The sequence below is a fragment of the Lathyrus oleraceus genome, chromosome 7 (assembly GCF_024323335.1).
Source record: "Lathyrus oleraceus cultivar Zhongwan6 chromosome 7, CAAS_Psat_ZW6_1.0, whole genome shotgun sequence".
NCBI lineage: Eukaryota > Viridiplantae > Streptophyta > Magnoliopsida > Fabales > Fabaceae > Lathyrus > Lathyrus oleraceus.
This window is the reverse complement of record NC_066585.1, coordinates 290,141,834-290,158,097: the sequence shown is the minus strand read 5'-3', so window position 1 is coordinate 290,158,097 and position 16,264 is coordinate 290,141,834. Positions and strand designations below refer to the sequence as shown.

The 16,264-nt window shown below is 31.9% G+C and overlaps 7 non-coding genes across 7 annotated transcripts; all 7 read left to right on the top strand.

Annotated features, from left to right (window-relative positions):
• Nucleotides 1–517: 517 nt before the first annotated feature.
• TRNAQ-CUG (transfer RNA glutamine (anticodon CUG)) lies at nt 518–589 on the top strand. The gene has a single exon. It is a non-coding gene; the product is annotated as a tRNA-Gln (tRNA).
• Nucleotides 590–2,927: 2,338 nt separating this feature from the next.
• TRNAQ-UUG (transfer RNA glutamine (anticodon UUG)) lies at nt 2,928–2,999 on the top strand. The gene has a single exon. It is a non-coding gene; the product is annotated as a tRNA-Gln (tRNA).
• Nucleotides 3,000–5,337: 2,338 nt separating this feature from the next.
• TRNAQ-CUG (transfer RNA glutamine (anticodon CUG)) lies at nt 5,338–5,409 on the top strand. The gene has a single exon. It is a non-coding gene; the product is annotated as a tRNA-Gln (tRNA).
• Nucleotides 5,410–7,747: 2,338 nt separating this feature from the next.
• Nucleotides 7,748–7,819, top strand: TRNAQ-CUG (transfer RNA glutamine (anticodon CUG)). Its single transcript has one exon. It is a non-coding gene; the product is annotated as a tRNA-Gln (tRNA).
• A 2,340-nt stretch (nt 7,820–10,159) lies between these two features.
• Nucleotides 10,160–10,231, top strand: TRNAQ-CUG (transfer RNA glutamine (anticodon CUG)). The gene has a single exon. It is a non-coding gene; the product is annotated as a tRNA-Gln (tRNA).
• A 2,337-nt stretch (nt 10,232–12,568) lies between these two features.
• Nucleotides 12,569–12,640, top strand: TRNAQ-CUG (transfer RNA glutamine (anticodon CUG)). Its single transcript has one exon. It is a non-coding gene; the product is annotated as a tRNA-Gln (tRNA).
• A 2,338-nt stretch (nt 12,641–14,978) lies between these two features.
• Nucleotides 14,979–15,050, top strand: TRNAQ-CUG (transfer RNA glutamine (anticodon CUG)). The gene has a single exon. It is a non-coding gene; the product is annotated as a tRNA-Gln (tRNA).
• Nucleotides 15,051–16,264: the final 1,214 nt, after the last annotated feature.

Below are 16,264 nucleotides of genomic sequence, written 5' to 3'. Positions count from 1 at the left end.
AACAGGAGGAAGAGAAGAACCAACATAAGAGTCACTAGAGGATTGAGCCTAAATTGAACCAAGAGATTGTGGGATTCTTTTCCTTACTAAGGAAAGTTTTATAAGTGTCATTCTTTCTTTATGCGGTGTTGGACCACGTAGCTCAGTGGGTGAAGGGTGATGATTGTCGCCACTTTTGTGTGGAAGATGGTGGGTGAGAAATGATATAGATATTGAACTTGTCTTATATGAATGGGTTGATTTTGTTCGTTTGGGTTTTGGTAATTGATGATAATGTTGGGTTTTGAGTTCTTTGAGGAACGGATAGAAGAACAAGGAAGGTAAAGTGTATGATTTTGACATCAAATAAGCATTTTTAAAGTGATAATGGTGATAGGTATTAAAAATGGACAAAGTTAACACTTTTGGTTACGTTTAAGAAGAAGAGGAACTCGAATATCTCTGAGGAGAAACATGTTTTCGAAGATAAATATTAGTTTACTTAAATAAATTAATGTTAAACGTTTGACAACAACGAGGTCCCATGGTCTAGCGGTTAGGACATTAGACTCTGAATCTAGTAACCCGAGTTCAATTCTCGGTGGGACCTTTCATAATCTGATTTTCTTTCCCTTTATCTCTAAAATGATTTGATCTTTTGTTCTATGAATGAGCGAGACCTACAATACTTTTAACAAATTATTTACTATGCAAGAGAATTACTTTTAAGACTAATTTACCCTCTAACTCCTTTTTTTTTGTTTTAGATGTTTATGATTAAAAAAATAATACTCCTAATTTATCAAGAACTTACTCCATGATAAAAATTGATTTTGCTTTCAATTTTGTTTAAATTACGGTGAAAACTTCTTTCAATTATGATGAATTAGTCAATGCAGAAATTGTTCTTCATCTTGCTCAATCCCTCAAATAAAATTGCTTTCAATCATTCATTTTACAAATTTAGATTCAATCATTCACCGCTTAGACTCCCTCTCAATTGTTTGGTGACATGAAAATATGATAAAATTGAAAAACTTGGAAATCAATTAGTTCATTATCTTTATATGAGTAAATATGGATCAATTTTTTTCTCTTTCAGCCATTGATTCCACAGACGTAAGATGTTTGGAGACCTAGATATCTGAGCCTTCATCTTTTACAAACCTAGATATCTGAGTCTTTGCTAGTTCCTCAGATTTCTGTTTTTCCTTCCCTGCCTGCTTACTCATCAGGTTATGCATCTCATTTCAAAATCTCTCTTTTTCAGCCTTGAATGGTTTTGTTTTGCCCATTCTTTTATTTCATAGAAAAACCTCTAGAGAAATGTCATCAATATTTTATATTCAACATCTGATTTTGTAGAGGTGTTTCTGAGTCAAATTGTTTGTTGAGTCTTGCTTCCTATACTATGTTGTTAGAACCTAACTTTGACAATCTTGAAACTTTTGGAATCAATGCTTATCTATCAATAATTTTTCAAGTTTTCTCTTCTTTTTTTTCCTTCAATATCTTTTCCCTATCTATGTTGCCTTGTTTACTTGTTAACTTTCTGTTGATGACAAAAGGGGGAGAGAATGGTAGGAGTATTTAAGAGGATAAAATTATTTTTGAAATGATTTTATATACATGAACCCTCATTAGAACTTATTTTAGGCTTAAATCTGAATATTATTTTCTTATGCTATCAAGATAAGTTTAATTAACTTGGATATGACTTAAGGAGAGCTTACAAAACTTAACCTTTGAACTATTAGACTCAAGGGGAGCTTACAAACCTTAGAATCTGATGTTGTCAAGTTATTTTCTTGTAATATGAGGATTGATCATTGGAGATTTAGAAGAAACATGAGGAGGTGAAAAGAAGGATATATGAAAGATGAGAGAGAAAAAAGGTGAAAAATGGATAAGTTTTCTGAATGTAGGGTAGATGAGATCGAAGGAGATAAGGAGAATATTGATATGCTAATGTGGTGGAGACACGAGGAAGGGAAATAATATGTGATCTTGGGATGAACAAAGATATTGAGATAAAATCTTGATGAAAATATGGATGAAGATCTTGCAGCGAGACACGTGCAAGATGAGAGAGATAATGATGTTGGAAGTCCAATGAGGAAAGAGATAAGTGGGAAACATATGGAAAATCAGAGTAATTTCTTCGGATGCCATGTTAACATCACACAATGGAATCGTGTATTTACCATAAAGAAAAAAAGAAAACCTGGAAAAATTATATTATTCTGAATCAATCCTACAAGTAACTTGGGCTTCTGAATATATAACCCAATCATCAAGAGTTATTTAGAGATTTATGGGCTTTAAAATCTTGGATTAAAAATAGAAAAATAAAAGGACAAAAGAGGCCCAAAATAAATTTACATTGTATTTTTATAATATCTTCTTTATCACACGATCTAAAAAGGGTATGAACAGGAGGAAGAGAAGAACCAACATAAGAGTCACTAGAGGATTGAGCCTAAATTGAACCAAGAGATTGTAGGATTCTTTTCCTTACTAAGGAAAGTTTTATAAGTGTCATTCTTTCTTTATGCAGTGTTGGGCCACGCAGCTCAGTGGGTGAAGGGTGATGATTGTCGCCACTTTTGTGTGGAAGATGGTGGGTGAGAAATGATATAGATTTTGAATTTGTCTTATAGGAATGGGTTGATTTTGTTCGTTTGGGTTTTGGTAATTGATGATAATGTTGGGTTTTGAGTTCTTTGAGGAACGGATAGAAGAACAAGGAAGGTAAAGTGTATGATTTTGACATCAAATAAGCATTTTTAAAGTGATAATGGTGATAGGTATTAAAAATGGATAAAGTTAACACTTTTGGTTACGTTTAAGAAGAAGAGGAACTCGAATATCTCTAAGGAGAAACATGTTTTCGAAGATAAATATTACTTTACTTAAATAAATTAATGTTAAACAATTGACAACAGCAAGGTCCCATGGTCTAGCGGTTAGGACATTAGACTTTGAATCTAGTAACCCGAGTTCAATTCTCGGTGGGACCTTTCATAATTTGATTTTCTTTCCCTTTATCTCTAAAATGATTTGATCTTTTGTTCTATGAATGAGCGAGACCTACAATACTTTTAGCAAATTATTTACTATGCAAGAGAATTATTTTTAAGACTAATTTACCCTCTAACTCCTTTTTTTTTTGTTTTAGATGTTTATGATTAAAAAAATAATACTCCTAATTTATCAAGGACTTACTCCATGATAAAAATTGATTTTGCTTTCAATTTTGTTTAAATTATGGTGAAAACTTCTTTCAATTATGATGAATTAGTCAATGCAGAAATTGTTCTTCATCTTGCTCAATCCCTCAAATAAAATTGCTTTCAATCATTCATTTTACAAATTTAGATTCAATCATTCACCGCTTAGACTCCCTCTCAATTGTTTGGTGACATGAAAATATGATAAAATTGAAAAACTTGGAAATCAATTAGTTCATTATCTTTATATGAGTAAATATGGATCAATTTTTTTTCTCTTTCAACCATTGATTCCACAGACGTAAGATGTTTGGAGACCTAGATATCTGAGCCTTCATCTTTTACAAACCTAGATATCTGAGTCTTTGCTAGTTCCTCAGATTTCTGTTTTTCCTTCCCTGCCTGCTTACTCATCAGGTTATGCATCTCATTTCAAAATCTCTCTTTTTCAGCCTTGAATGGTTTTGTTTTGCCCATTCTTTTATTTCATAGAAAAACCTCTAGAGAAATGTCATCAATATTTTATATTCAACATCTGATTTTGTAGAGGTGTTTCTGAGTCAAATTGTTTGTTGAGTCTTGCTTCCTATACTATGTTGTTAGAACCTAACTTTGACCATCTTGAAACTTTTGGAATCAATGCTTATCTATCAACAATTTTTCAAGTTTTCTCTTCTTTTTTTTCCTTCAATATCTTTTCCCTATCTATGTTGCCTTGTTTACTTGTTAACTTTCTGTTGATGACAAAAGGGGGAGAGAATTTTAGGAGTATTTAAGAGGATAAAATTATTTTTGAAATGATTTTATATACATGAACCCTCATTAGAACTTATTTTAGGCTTAAATCTGAATATTATTTTCTTATGCTATCAAGATAAGTTTAATTAACTTGGATATGACTTAAGGAGAGCTTACAAAACTCAACCTTTGAACTATTAGACTCAAGGGGAGCTTAGAAACCTTAGAATCTGATGTGTTCAAGTTATTTTCTTGTAATATGAGGATTGATCATTGGAGATTTAGAAGAAACATGAGGAGGTGAAAAGAAGGATATATGAAAGATGAGAGAGAAAAAAGGTGAAAAATGGATAAGTTTTCTGAATGTAGGGTAGATGAGATCGAAGGAGATAAGGAGAATATTGATATGCTAATGTGGTGGAGACACGAGGAAGGGAAATAATATGTGATCTTGGGATGAAGAAAGATATTGAGATAAAATCTTGATGAAAATATGGATGAAGATCTTGCAGCGAGACACGTGCAAGATGAGAGAGATAATGATGTTGGAAGTCCAATGAGGAAAGAGATAAGTGGGAAACATATGGAAAATCAGAGTAATTTCTTCGGATGCCATGTTAACATCACACAATGGAATCGTGTATTTACCATAAAGAAAAAAAGAAAACCTGGAAAAATTATATTATTCTGAATCAATCCTACAAGTAACTTGGGCTTCTGAATATATAACCCAATCATCAAGAGTTAGTTAGAGATTTATGGGCTTTAAAATCTTGGATTAAAAATAGAAAAATAAAAGGACAAAAGAGGCCCAAAATAAATTTACATTGTATTTTTATAATATCTTCTTTATCACACGATCTAAAAAGGGTATGAACAGGAGGAAGAGAAGAACCAACATAAGAGTCACTAGAGGATTGAGCCTAAATTGAACCAAGAGATTGTGGGATTCTTTTCCTTACTAAGGAAAGTTTTATAAGTGTCATTCTTTCTTTATGCGGTTTTGGGCCACGCAGCTCAGTGGGTGAAGGGTGATGATTGTCGCCACTTTTGTGTGGAAGATGGTGGGTGAGAAATGATATAGATTTTGAATTTGTCTTATAGGAATGGGTTGATTTTGTTCGTTTGGGTTTTGGTAATTGATGATAATGTTGGGTTTTGAGTTCTTTGAGGAACGGATAGAAGAACAAGGAAGGTAAAGTGTATGATTTTGACATCAAATAAGCATTTTTAAAGTGATAATGGTGATAGGTATTAAAAATGGATAAAGTTAACTTTTGGTTACGTTTAAGAAGAAGAGGAACTCGAATATCTCTAAGGAGAAACATGTTTTCGAAGATAAATATTAGTTTACTTAAATAAATTAATGTTAAACGATTGACAACAGCAAGGTCCCATGGTCTAGCGGTTAGGACATTAGACTCTGAATCTAGTAACCCGAGTTCAATTCTCGGTGGGACCTTTCATAATTTGATTTTCTTTCCCTTTATCTCTAAAATGATTTGATCTTTTGTTCTATGAATGAGCGAGACCTACAATACTTTTAGCAAATTATTTACTATGCAAGAGAATTATTTTTAAGACTAATTTACCCTCTAACTCCTTTTTTTTTGTTTTAGATGTTTATGATTAAAAAAATAATACTCCTAATTTATCAAGAACTTACTCCATGATAAAAATTGATTTTGCTTTCAATTTTGTTTAAATTACGGTGAAAACTTCTTTCAATTATGATGAATTAGTCAATGCAGAAATTGTTCTTCATCTTGCTCAATCCCTCAAATAAAATTGCTTTCAATCATTCATTTTACAAATTTAGATTCAATCATTCACCGCTTAGACTCCCTCTCAATTGTTTGGTGACATGAAAATATGATAAAATTGAAAAACTTGGAAATCAATTAGTTCATTATCTTTATATGAGTAAATATGGATCAATTTTTTTTCTCTTTCAGCCATTGATTCCACAGACGTAAGATGTTTGGAGACCTAGATATCTGAGCCTTCATCTTTTACAAACCTAGATATCTGAGTCTTTGCTAGTTCCTCAGATTTCTGTTTTTCCTTCCCTGCCTGCTTACTCATCAGGTTATGCATCTCATTTCAAAATCTCTCTTTTTCAGCCTTGAATGGTTTTGTTTTGCCCATTCTTTTATTTCATAGAAAAACCTCTAGAGAAATGTCATCTATATTTTATATTCAACATCTGATTTTGTAGAGGTGTTTCTGAGTCAAATTGTTTGTTGAGTCTTGCTTCCTATACTATGTTGTTAGAACCTAACTTTGACCATCTTGAAACTTTTGGAATCAATGCTTATCTATCAACAATTTTTCAAGTTTTCTCTTCTTTTTTTTCCTTCAATATCTTTTCCCTATCTATGTTGCCTTGTTTACTTGTTAACTTTCTGTTGATGACAAAAGGGGGAGAGAATGGTAGGAGTATTTAAGAGGATAAAATTATTTTTGAAATGATTTTATATACATGAACCCTCATTAGAACTTATTTTAGGCTTAAATCTGAATATTATTTTCTTATGCTATCAAGATAAGTTTAATTAACTTGGATATGACTTAAGGAGAGCTTACAAAACTTAACCTTTGAACTATTAGACTCAAGGGGAGCTTACAAACCTTAGAATATGATGTTGTCAAGTTATTTTCTTGTAATATGAGGATTGATCATTGGAGATTTAGAAGAAACATGAGGAGGTGAAAAGAAGGATATATGAAAGATGAGAGAGAAAAAAAGGTGAAAAATGGATAAGTTTTCTGAATGTAGGGTAGATGAGATCGAAGGAGATAAGGAGAATATTGATATGCTAATGTGGTGGAGACACGAGGAAGGGAAATAATATGTGATCTTGGGATGAAGAAAGATATTGAGATAAAATCTTGATGAAAATATGGATGAAGATCTTGCAGCGAGACACATGCAAGATGAGAGAGATAATGATGTTGGAAGTCCAATGAGGAAAGAGATAAGTGGGAAACATATGGAAAATCAGAGTAATTTCTTCGGATGCCATGTTAACATCACACAATGGAATCGTGTATTTACCATAAAGAAAAAAAGAAAACCTGGAAAAATTATATTATTCTGAATCAATCCTACAAGTAACTTGGGCTTCTGAATATATAACCCAATCATCAAGAGTTAGTTAGAGATTTATGGGCTTTAAAATCTTGGATTAAAAATAGAAAAATAAAAGGACAAAAGAGGCCCAAAATAAATTTACATTGTATTTTTATAATATCTTCTTTATCACACGATCTAAAAAGGGTATGAACAGGAGGAAGAGAAGAACCAACATAAGAGTCACTAGAGGATTGAGCCTAAATTGAACCAAGAGATTGTGGGATTCTTTTCCTTACTAAGGAAAGTTTTATAAGTGTCATTCTTTCTTTATGCGGTGTTGGGCCACGCAGCTCAGTGGGTGAAGGGAGATGATTGTCGCCACTTTTGTGTGGAAGATGGTGGGTGAGAAATGATATAGATTTTGAATTTGTCTTATAGGAATGGGTTGATTTTGTTCGTTTGGGTTTTGGTAATTGATGATAATGTTGGGTTTTGAGTTCTTTGAGGAACGGATAGAAGAACAAGGAAGGTAAAGTGTATGATTTTGACATCAAATAAGCATTTTTAAAGTGATAATGGTGATAGGTATTAAAAATGGATAAAGTTAACTTTTGGTTACGTTTAAGAAGAAGAGGAACTCGAATATCTCTAAGGAGAAACATGTTTTCGAAGATAAATATTAGTTTACTTAAATAAATTAATGTTAAACGATTGACAACAGCAAGGTCCCATGGTCTAGCGGTTAGGACATTAGACTCTGAATCTAGTAACCCGAGTTCAATTCTCGGTGGGACCTTTCATAATTTGATTTTCTTTCCCTTTATCTCTAAAATGATTTGATCTTTTGTTCTATGAATGAGCGAGACCTACAATACTTTTAGCAAATTATTTACTATGCAAGAGAATTATTTTTAAGACTAATTTACCCTCTAACTCCTTTTTTTTTGTTTTAGATGTTTATGATTAAAAAAATAATACTCCTAATTTATCAAGAACTTACTCCATGATAAAAATTGATTTTGCTTTCAATTTTGTTTAAATTACGGTGAAAACTTCTTTCAATTATGATGAATTAGTCAATGCAGAAATTGTTCTTCATCTTGCTCAATCCCTAAAATAAAATTGCTTTCAATCATTCATTTTACAAATTTAGATTCAATCATTCACCGCTTAGACTCCCTCTCAATTGTTTGGTGACATGAAAATATGATAAAATTGAAAAACTTGGAAATCAATTAGTTCATTATCTTTATATGAGTAAATATGGATCAATTTTTTTTCTCTTTCAGCCATTGATTCCACAGACGTAAGATGTTTGGAGACCTAGATATCTGAGCCTTCATCTTTTACAAACCTAGATATCTGAGTCTTTGCTAGTTCCTCAGATTTCTGTTTTTCCTTCCCTGCCTGCTTACTCATCAGGTTATGCATCTCATTTCAAAATCTCTCTTTTTCAGCCTTGAATGGTTTTGTTTTGCCCATTCTTTTATTTCATAGAAAAACCTCTAGAGAAATGTCATCAATATTTTATATTCAACATCTGATTTTGTAGAGGTGTTTCTGAGTCAAATTGTTTGTTGAGTCTTGCTTCCTATACTATGTTGTTAGAACCTAACTTTGACCATCTTGAAACTTTTGGAATCAATGCTTATCTATCAACAATTTTTCAAGTTTTCTCTTCTTTTTTTTTTCCTTCAATATCTTTTCCCTATCTATGTTGCCTTGTTTACTTGTTAACTTTCTGTTGATGACAAAAGGGGGAGAGAATTTTAGGAGTATTTAAGAGGATAAAATTATTTTTGAAATGATTTTATATACATGAACCCTCATTAGAACTTATTTTAGGCTTAAATCTGAATATTATTTTCTTATGCTATCAAGATAAGTTTAATTAACTTGGATATGACTTAAGGAGAGCTTACAAAACTCAACCTTTGAACTATTAGACTCAAGGGGAGCTTAGAAACCTTAGAATCTGATGTGTTCAAGTTATTTTCTTGTAATATGAGGATTGATCATTGGAGATTTAGAAGAAACACGAGGAGGTAGAAAAGAAGGATATATGAAAGATGAGAGATGAAAAAGGTGAAAAATGGATAAGTTTTCTGAATGTAGGGTAGATGAGACTGAAGGAGATAAGGAGAATATTGATATGCTAATGTGGTGGAGACACGAGGAAGGGAAATAATATGTGATCTTGGGATGAAGAAAGATATTGAGATAAAATCTTGATGAAAATATGGATGAAGATCTTGCAGCGAGACACGTGCAAGATGAGAGAGATAATGATGTTGGAAGTCCAATGAGGAAAGAGATAAGTGGGAAACATATGGAAAATCAGAGTAATTTCTTCGGATGCCATGTTAACATCACACAATGGAATCGTGTATTTACCATAAAGAAAAAAAGAAAACCTGGAAAAATTATATTATTCTGAATCAATCCTACAAGTAACTTGGGCTTCTGAATATATAACCCAATCATCAAGAGTTAGTTAGAGATTTATGGGCTTTAAAATCTTGGATTAAAAATAGAAAAATAAAAGGACAAAAGAGGCCCAAAATAAATTTACATTGTATTTTTATAATATCTTCTTTATCACACGATCTAAAAAGGGTATGAACAGGAGGAAGAGAAGAACCAACATAAGAGTCACTAGAGGATTGAGCCTAAATTGAACCAAGAGATTGTGGGATTCTTTTCCTTACTAAGGAAAGTTTTATAAGTGTCATTCTTTCTTTATGCGGTGTTGGGCTACGCAGCTCAGTGGGTGAAGGGAGATGATTGTCGCCACTTTTGTGTGGAAGATGGTGGGTGAGAAATGATATAGATTTTGAATTTGTCTTATAGGAATGGGTTGATTTTGTTCGTTTGGGTTTTGGTAATTGATGATAATGTTGGGTTTTGAGTTCTTTGAGGAACGGATAGAAGAACAAGGAAGGTAAAGTGTATGATTTTGACATCAAATAAGCATTTTTAAAGTGATAATGGTGATAGGTATTAAAAATGGATAAAGTTAACTTTTGGTTACGTTTAAGAAGAAGAGGAACTCGAATATCTCTAAGGAGAAACATGTTTTCGAAGATAAATATTAGTTTACTTAAATAAATTAATGTTAAACGATTGACAACAGCAAGGTCCCATGGTCTAGCGGTTAGGACATTAGACTCTGAATCTAGTAACCCGAGTTCAATTCTCGGTGGGACCTTTCATAATTTGATTTTCTTTCCCTTTATCTCTAAAATGATTTGATCTTTTGTTCTATGAATGAGCGAGACCTACAATACTTTTAGCAAATTATTTACTATGCAAGAGAATTATTTTTAAGACTAATTTACCCTCTAACTCCTTTTTTTTTGTTTTAGATGTTTATGATTAAAAAAATAATACTCCTAATTTATCAAGAACTTACTCCATGATAAAAATTGATTTTGCTTTCAATTTTGTTTAAATTACGGTGAAAACTTCTTTCAATTATGATGAATTAGTCAATGCAGAAATTGTTCTTCATCTTGCTCAATCCCTAAAATAAAATTGCTTTCAATCATTCATTTTACAAATTTAGATTCAATCATTCACCGCTTAGACTCCCTCTCAATTGTTTGGTGACATGAAAATATGATAAAATTGAAAAACTTGGAAATCAATTAGTTCATTATCTTTATATGAGTAAATATGGATCAATTTTTTTTCTCTTTCAGCCATTGATTCCACAGACGTAAGATGTTTGGAGACCTAGATATCTGAGCCTTCATCTTTTACAAACCTAGATATCTGAGTCTTTGCTAGTTCCTCAGATTTCTGTTTTTCCTTCCCTGCCTGCTTACTCATCAGGTTATGCATCTCATTTCAAAATCTCTCTTTTTCAGCCTTGAATGGTTTTGTTTTGCCCATTCTTTTATTTCATAGAAAAACCTCTAGAGAAATGTCATCAATATTTTATATTCAACATCTGATTTTATAGAGGTGTTTCTGAGTCAAATTGTTTGTTGAGTCTTGCTTCCTATACTATGTTGTTAGAACCTAACTTTGACCATCTTGAAACTTTTGGAATCAATGTTTATCTATCAACAGTTTTTTAAGTTTTCTCTTCTTTTTTTTCCTTCAATATCTTTTCCCTATCTATGTTGACTTGTTTACTTGTTAACTTTCTGTTGATGACAAAAGGGGGAGAGAATTGTAGGAGTATTTAAGAGGATAAAATTATTTTTGAAATGATTTTATATACATGAACCCTCATTAGAACTTATTTTAGGCTTAAATCTGAATATTATTTTCTTATGCTATCAAGATAAGTTTAATTAACTTGGATATGACTTAAGGAGAGCTTACAAAACTCAACCTTTGAACTCTTAGACTCAAGGGGAGCTTACAAACCTTAGACTCTGATGTTGTCAAGTTATTTTCTTGTAATATGAGGATTGATCATTGGAGATTTAGAAGAAACATGAGGAGGTGAAAAGAAGGATATACAAAAGATGAGAGATGAAAAAGGTGAAAAATGGATAAGTTTTCTGAATGTAGGATAGATGAGATCGAAGGAGATAAGGAGAATATTGATATGCTAATGTGGTGGAGACACGAGGAAGGGAAATAATATGTGATCTTGGGATAAAGAAAGATATTGAGATAAAATCTTGATGAAAATATGGATGAAGATCTTGCAGCGAGACACGTGCAAGATGAGAGAGATAATGATGTTGGAAGTCCAATGAGGAAAGAGATAAGTGGGAAACATATGGAAAATCAGAGTAATTTCTTCGGATACCATGTTAACATCACACAATGGAATCGTGTATTTACCATAAAGAAAAAAAGAAAACCTGGAAAAATTATATTATTCTGAATCAATCCTACAAGTAACTTGGGCTTCTGAATATATAACCCAATCATCAAGAGTTAGTTAGAGATTTATGGGCTTTAAAATCTTGGATTAAAAATAGAAAAATAAAAGGACAAAAGAGGCCCAAAATAAATTTACATTGTATTTTTATAATATCTTCTTTATCACACGATCTAAAAAGGGTATGAACAGGAGGAAGAGAAGAACCAACATAAGAGTCACTAGAGGATTGAGCCTAAATTGAACCAAGAGATTGTGGGATTCTTTTCCTTACTAAGGAAAGTTTTATAAGTGTCATTCTTTCTTTATGCGGTGTTGGGCCACGCAGCTCAGTGGGTGAAGGGAGATGATTGTCGCCACTTTTGTGTGGAAGATGGTGGGTGAGAAATGATATAGATTTTGAATTTGTCTTATAGGAATGGGTTGATTTTGTTCGTTTGGGTTTTGGTAATTGATGATAATGTTGGGTTTTGAGTTCTTTGAGGAACGGATAGAAGAACAAGGAAGGTAAAGTGTATGATTTTGACATCAAATAAGCATTTTTAAAGTGATAATGGTGATAGGTATTAAAAATGGATAAAGTTAACTTTTGGTTACGTTTAAGAAGAAGAGGAACTCGAATATCTCTAAGGAGAAACATGTTTTCGAAGATAAATATTAGTTTACTTAAATAAATTAATGTTAAACGATTGACAACAGCAAGGTCCCATGGTCTAGCGGTTAGGACATTAGACTCTGAATCTAGTAACCCGAGTTCAATTCTCGGTGGGACCTTTCATAATTTGATTTTCTTTCCCTTTATCTCTAAAATGATTTGATCTTTTGTTCTATGAATGAGCGAGACCTACAATACTTTTAGCAAATTATTTACTATGCAAGAGAATTATTTTTAAGACTAATTTACCCTCTAACTCCTTTTTTTTTGTTTTAGATGTTTATGATTAAAAAAATAATACTCCTAATTTATCAAGAACTTACTCCATGATAAAAATTGATTTTGCTTTCAATTTTGTTTAAATTACGGTGAAAACTTCTTTCAATTATGATGAATTAGTCAATGCAGAAATTGTTCTTCATCTTGCTCAATCCCTCAAATAAAATTGCTTTCAATCATTCATTTTACAAATTTAGATTCAATCATTCACCGCTTAGACTCCCTCTCAATTGTTTGGTGACATGAAAATATGATAAAATTGAAAAACTTGGAAATCAATTAGTTCATTATCTTTATATGAGTAAATATGGATCAATTTTTTTCTCTTTCAGCCATTGATTCCACAGACGTAAGATGTTTGGAGACCTAGATATCTGAGCCTTCATCTTTTACAAACCTAGATATCTGAGTCTTTGCTAGTTCCTCAGATTTTTGTTTTTCCTTCCCTGCCTGCTTACTCATCAGGTTATGCATCTCATTTCAAAATCTCTCTTTTTCAGCCTTGAATGGTTTTGTTTTGCCCATTCTTTTATTTCATAGAAAAACCTCTAGAGAAATGTCATCAATATTTTATATTCAACATATGATTTTATAGAGGTGTTTCTGAGTCAAATTGTTTGTTGAGTCTTGCTTCCTATACTATGTTGTTAGAACCTAACTTTGACCATCTTGAAACTTTTGGAATCAATGTTTATCTATCAACAATTTTTCAAGTTTTCTCTTCTTTTTTTTCCTTCAATATCTTTTCCCTATCTATGTTGACTTGTTTACTTGTTAACTTTCTGTTGATGACAAAAGGGGGAGAGAATTGTAGGAGTATTTAAGAGGATAAAATTATTTTTGAAATGATTTTATATACATGAACCCTCATTAGAACTTATTTTAGGCTTAAATCTGAATATTATTTTCTTATGCTATCAAGATAAGTTTAATTAACTTGGATATGACTTAAGGAGAGCTTACATAACTCAACCTTTGAACTATTAGACTCAAGGGGAGCTTACAAACCTTAGACTCTGATGTTGTCAAGTTATTTTCTTGTAATATGAGGATTGATCATTGGAGATTTAGAAGAAACATGAGGAGGTGAAAAGAAGGATATACGAAAGATGAGAGATGAAAAAGGTGAAAAATGGATAAGTTTTCTGAATGTAGGATAGATGAGATCGAAGGAGATAAGGAGAATATTGATATGCTAATGTGGTGGAGACACGAGGAAGGGAAATAATATGTGATCTTGGGATAAAGAAAGATATTGAGATAAAATCTTGATGAAAATATGGATGAAGATCTTGCAGCGAGACACGTGCAAGATGAGAGAGATAATGATGTTGGAAGTCCAATGAGGAAAGAGATAAGTGGGAAACATATGGAAAATCAGAGTAATTTCTTCGGATACCATGTTAACATCACACAATGGAATCGTGTATTTACCATAAAGAAAAAAAGAAAACCTGGAAAAATTATATTATTCTGAATCAATCCTACAAGTAACTTGGGCTTCTGAATATATAACCCAATCATCAAGAGTTAGTTAGAGATTTATGGGCTTTAAAATCTTGGATTAAAAATAGAAAAATAAAAGGACAAAAGAGGCCCAAAATAAATTTACATTGTATTTTTATAATATCTTCTTTATCACACGATCTAAAAAGGGTATGAACAGGAGGAAGAGAAGAACCAACATAAGAGTCACTAGAGGATTGAGCCTAAATTGAACCAAGAGATTGTGGGATTCTTTTCCTTACTAAGGAAAGTTTTATAAGTGTCATTCTTTCTTTATGCGGTGTTGGGCCACGCAGCTCAGTGGGTGAAGGGAGATGATTGTCGCCACTTTTGTGTGGAAGATGGTGGGTGAGAAATGATATAGATTTTGAATTTGTCTTATAGGAATGGGTTGATTTTGTTCGTTTGGGTTTTGGTAATTGATGATAATGTTGGGTTTTGAGTTCTTTGAGGAACGGATAGAAGAACAAGGAAGGTAAAGTGTGTGATTTTGACATCAAATAAGCATTTTTAAAGTGAAAATGGTGATAGGTATTAAAAATAGATAAAGTTATCACTTTTGGTTAGGTTTAAGAAGAAGAGGAACTCGAATAACTCTGAGGAGAAACATGTTTTCGAAGATAAATATTAGTTTACTTAAATAAATTAATGTTAAACAATTGACAAAAGCAAGGTCCCATGGTCTAGCGGTTAGGACATTAGACTCTGAATCTAGTAACCCGAGTTCAATTCTCGGTGGGACCTTTCATAATTTGATTTTCTTTCCCTTTATCTCTAAAATGATTTGATCTTTTGTTCTATGAATGAGCGAGACCTACAATACTTTTAACAAATTATTTACTATGCAAGAGAATTATTTTTAAGACTAATTTACCCTCTAACTCCTTTTTTTTGTTTTAGATGTTTATGATTAAAAAAATAATACTCCTAATTTATCAAGCACTTACTCCATGATAAAAATTGATTTTGCTTTCAATTTTGTTTAAATTACGGTGAAAACTTCTTTCAATTATGATGAATTAGTCAATGTAGAAATTGTTCTTCATCTTGCTCAATCCCTCAAATAAAATTGCTTTCAATCATTCATTTTACAAATTTAGATTCAATCGTTCACCGCTTAGACTCCCTCTCAATTGTTTGGTGACATGAAAATATGATAAAATTGAAAAACTTGGAAATCAATTAGTTCATTATCTTTATATGAGTAAATATGGATCAATTTTTTTTCTCTTTCAGCCATTGATTCCACAGACATAAGATGTTTGGAGACCTAGATATCTGAGCCTTCATCTTTTACAAACCTAGATATCTGAGTCTTTGCTAGTTCCTCAGATTTCTGTTTTTCCTTCCCTTCCTGCTTACTCATCAGGTTATGCATCTCATTTCAAAATCTCTCTTTTTCAGCCTTGAATGGTTTTGTTTTGCCCATTCTTTTATTTCATAGAAAAAACTCTAGAAAAATGTCATCAATATTTTATATTCAACATCTGATTTTATAGAGGTGTTTCTGAGTCAAATTGTTTGTTGAGTCTTGCTTCCTATACTATGTTGTTAGAACCTAACTTTGACCATCTTGAAACTTTTGGAATCAATGCTTATCTATCAATAATTTTTCAAGTTTTCTCTTCTTTTTTTTCCTTCAATATCTTTTCCCTATCTGTGTTGCCTTGTTTACTTGTTAACTTTCTGTTGATGACAAAAGGGGGAGAGAATTGTAGGAGTATTTAAGAGGATAAAAGTATTTTTGAAATGATTTTATATACATGAACCTTCATTAGAACTTATTTTAGGTTTAAATCTGAATATTAGTTTCTTATGCTACAAGATAAGTTTAATTAACTTGGATATGACTTAAGAAGAGCTTACAAAACTCAACCTTTGAACTATTAGACTCAGGGGGAGCTTACAAACCTTAGACTCTGATGTTGTCAAGTTATTTTCTTGTAATATGAGGATTT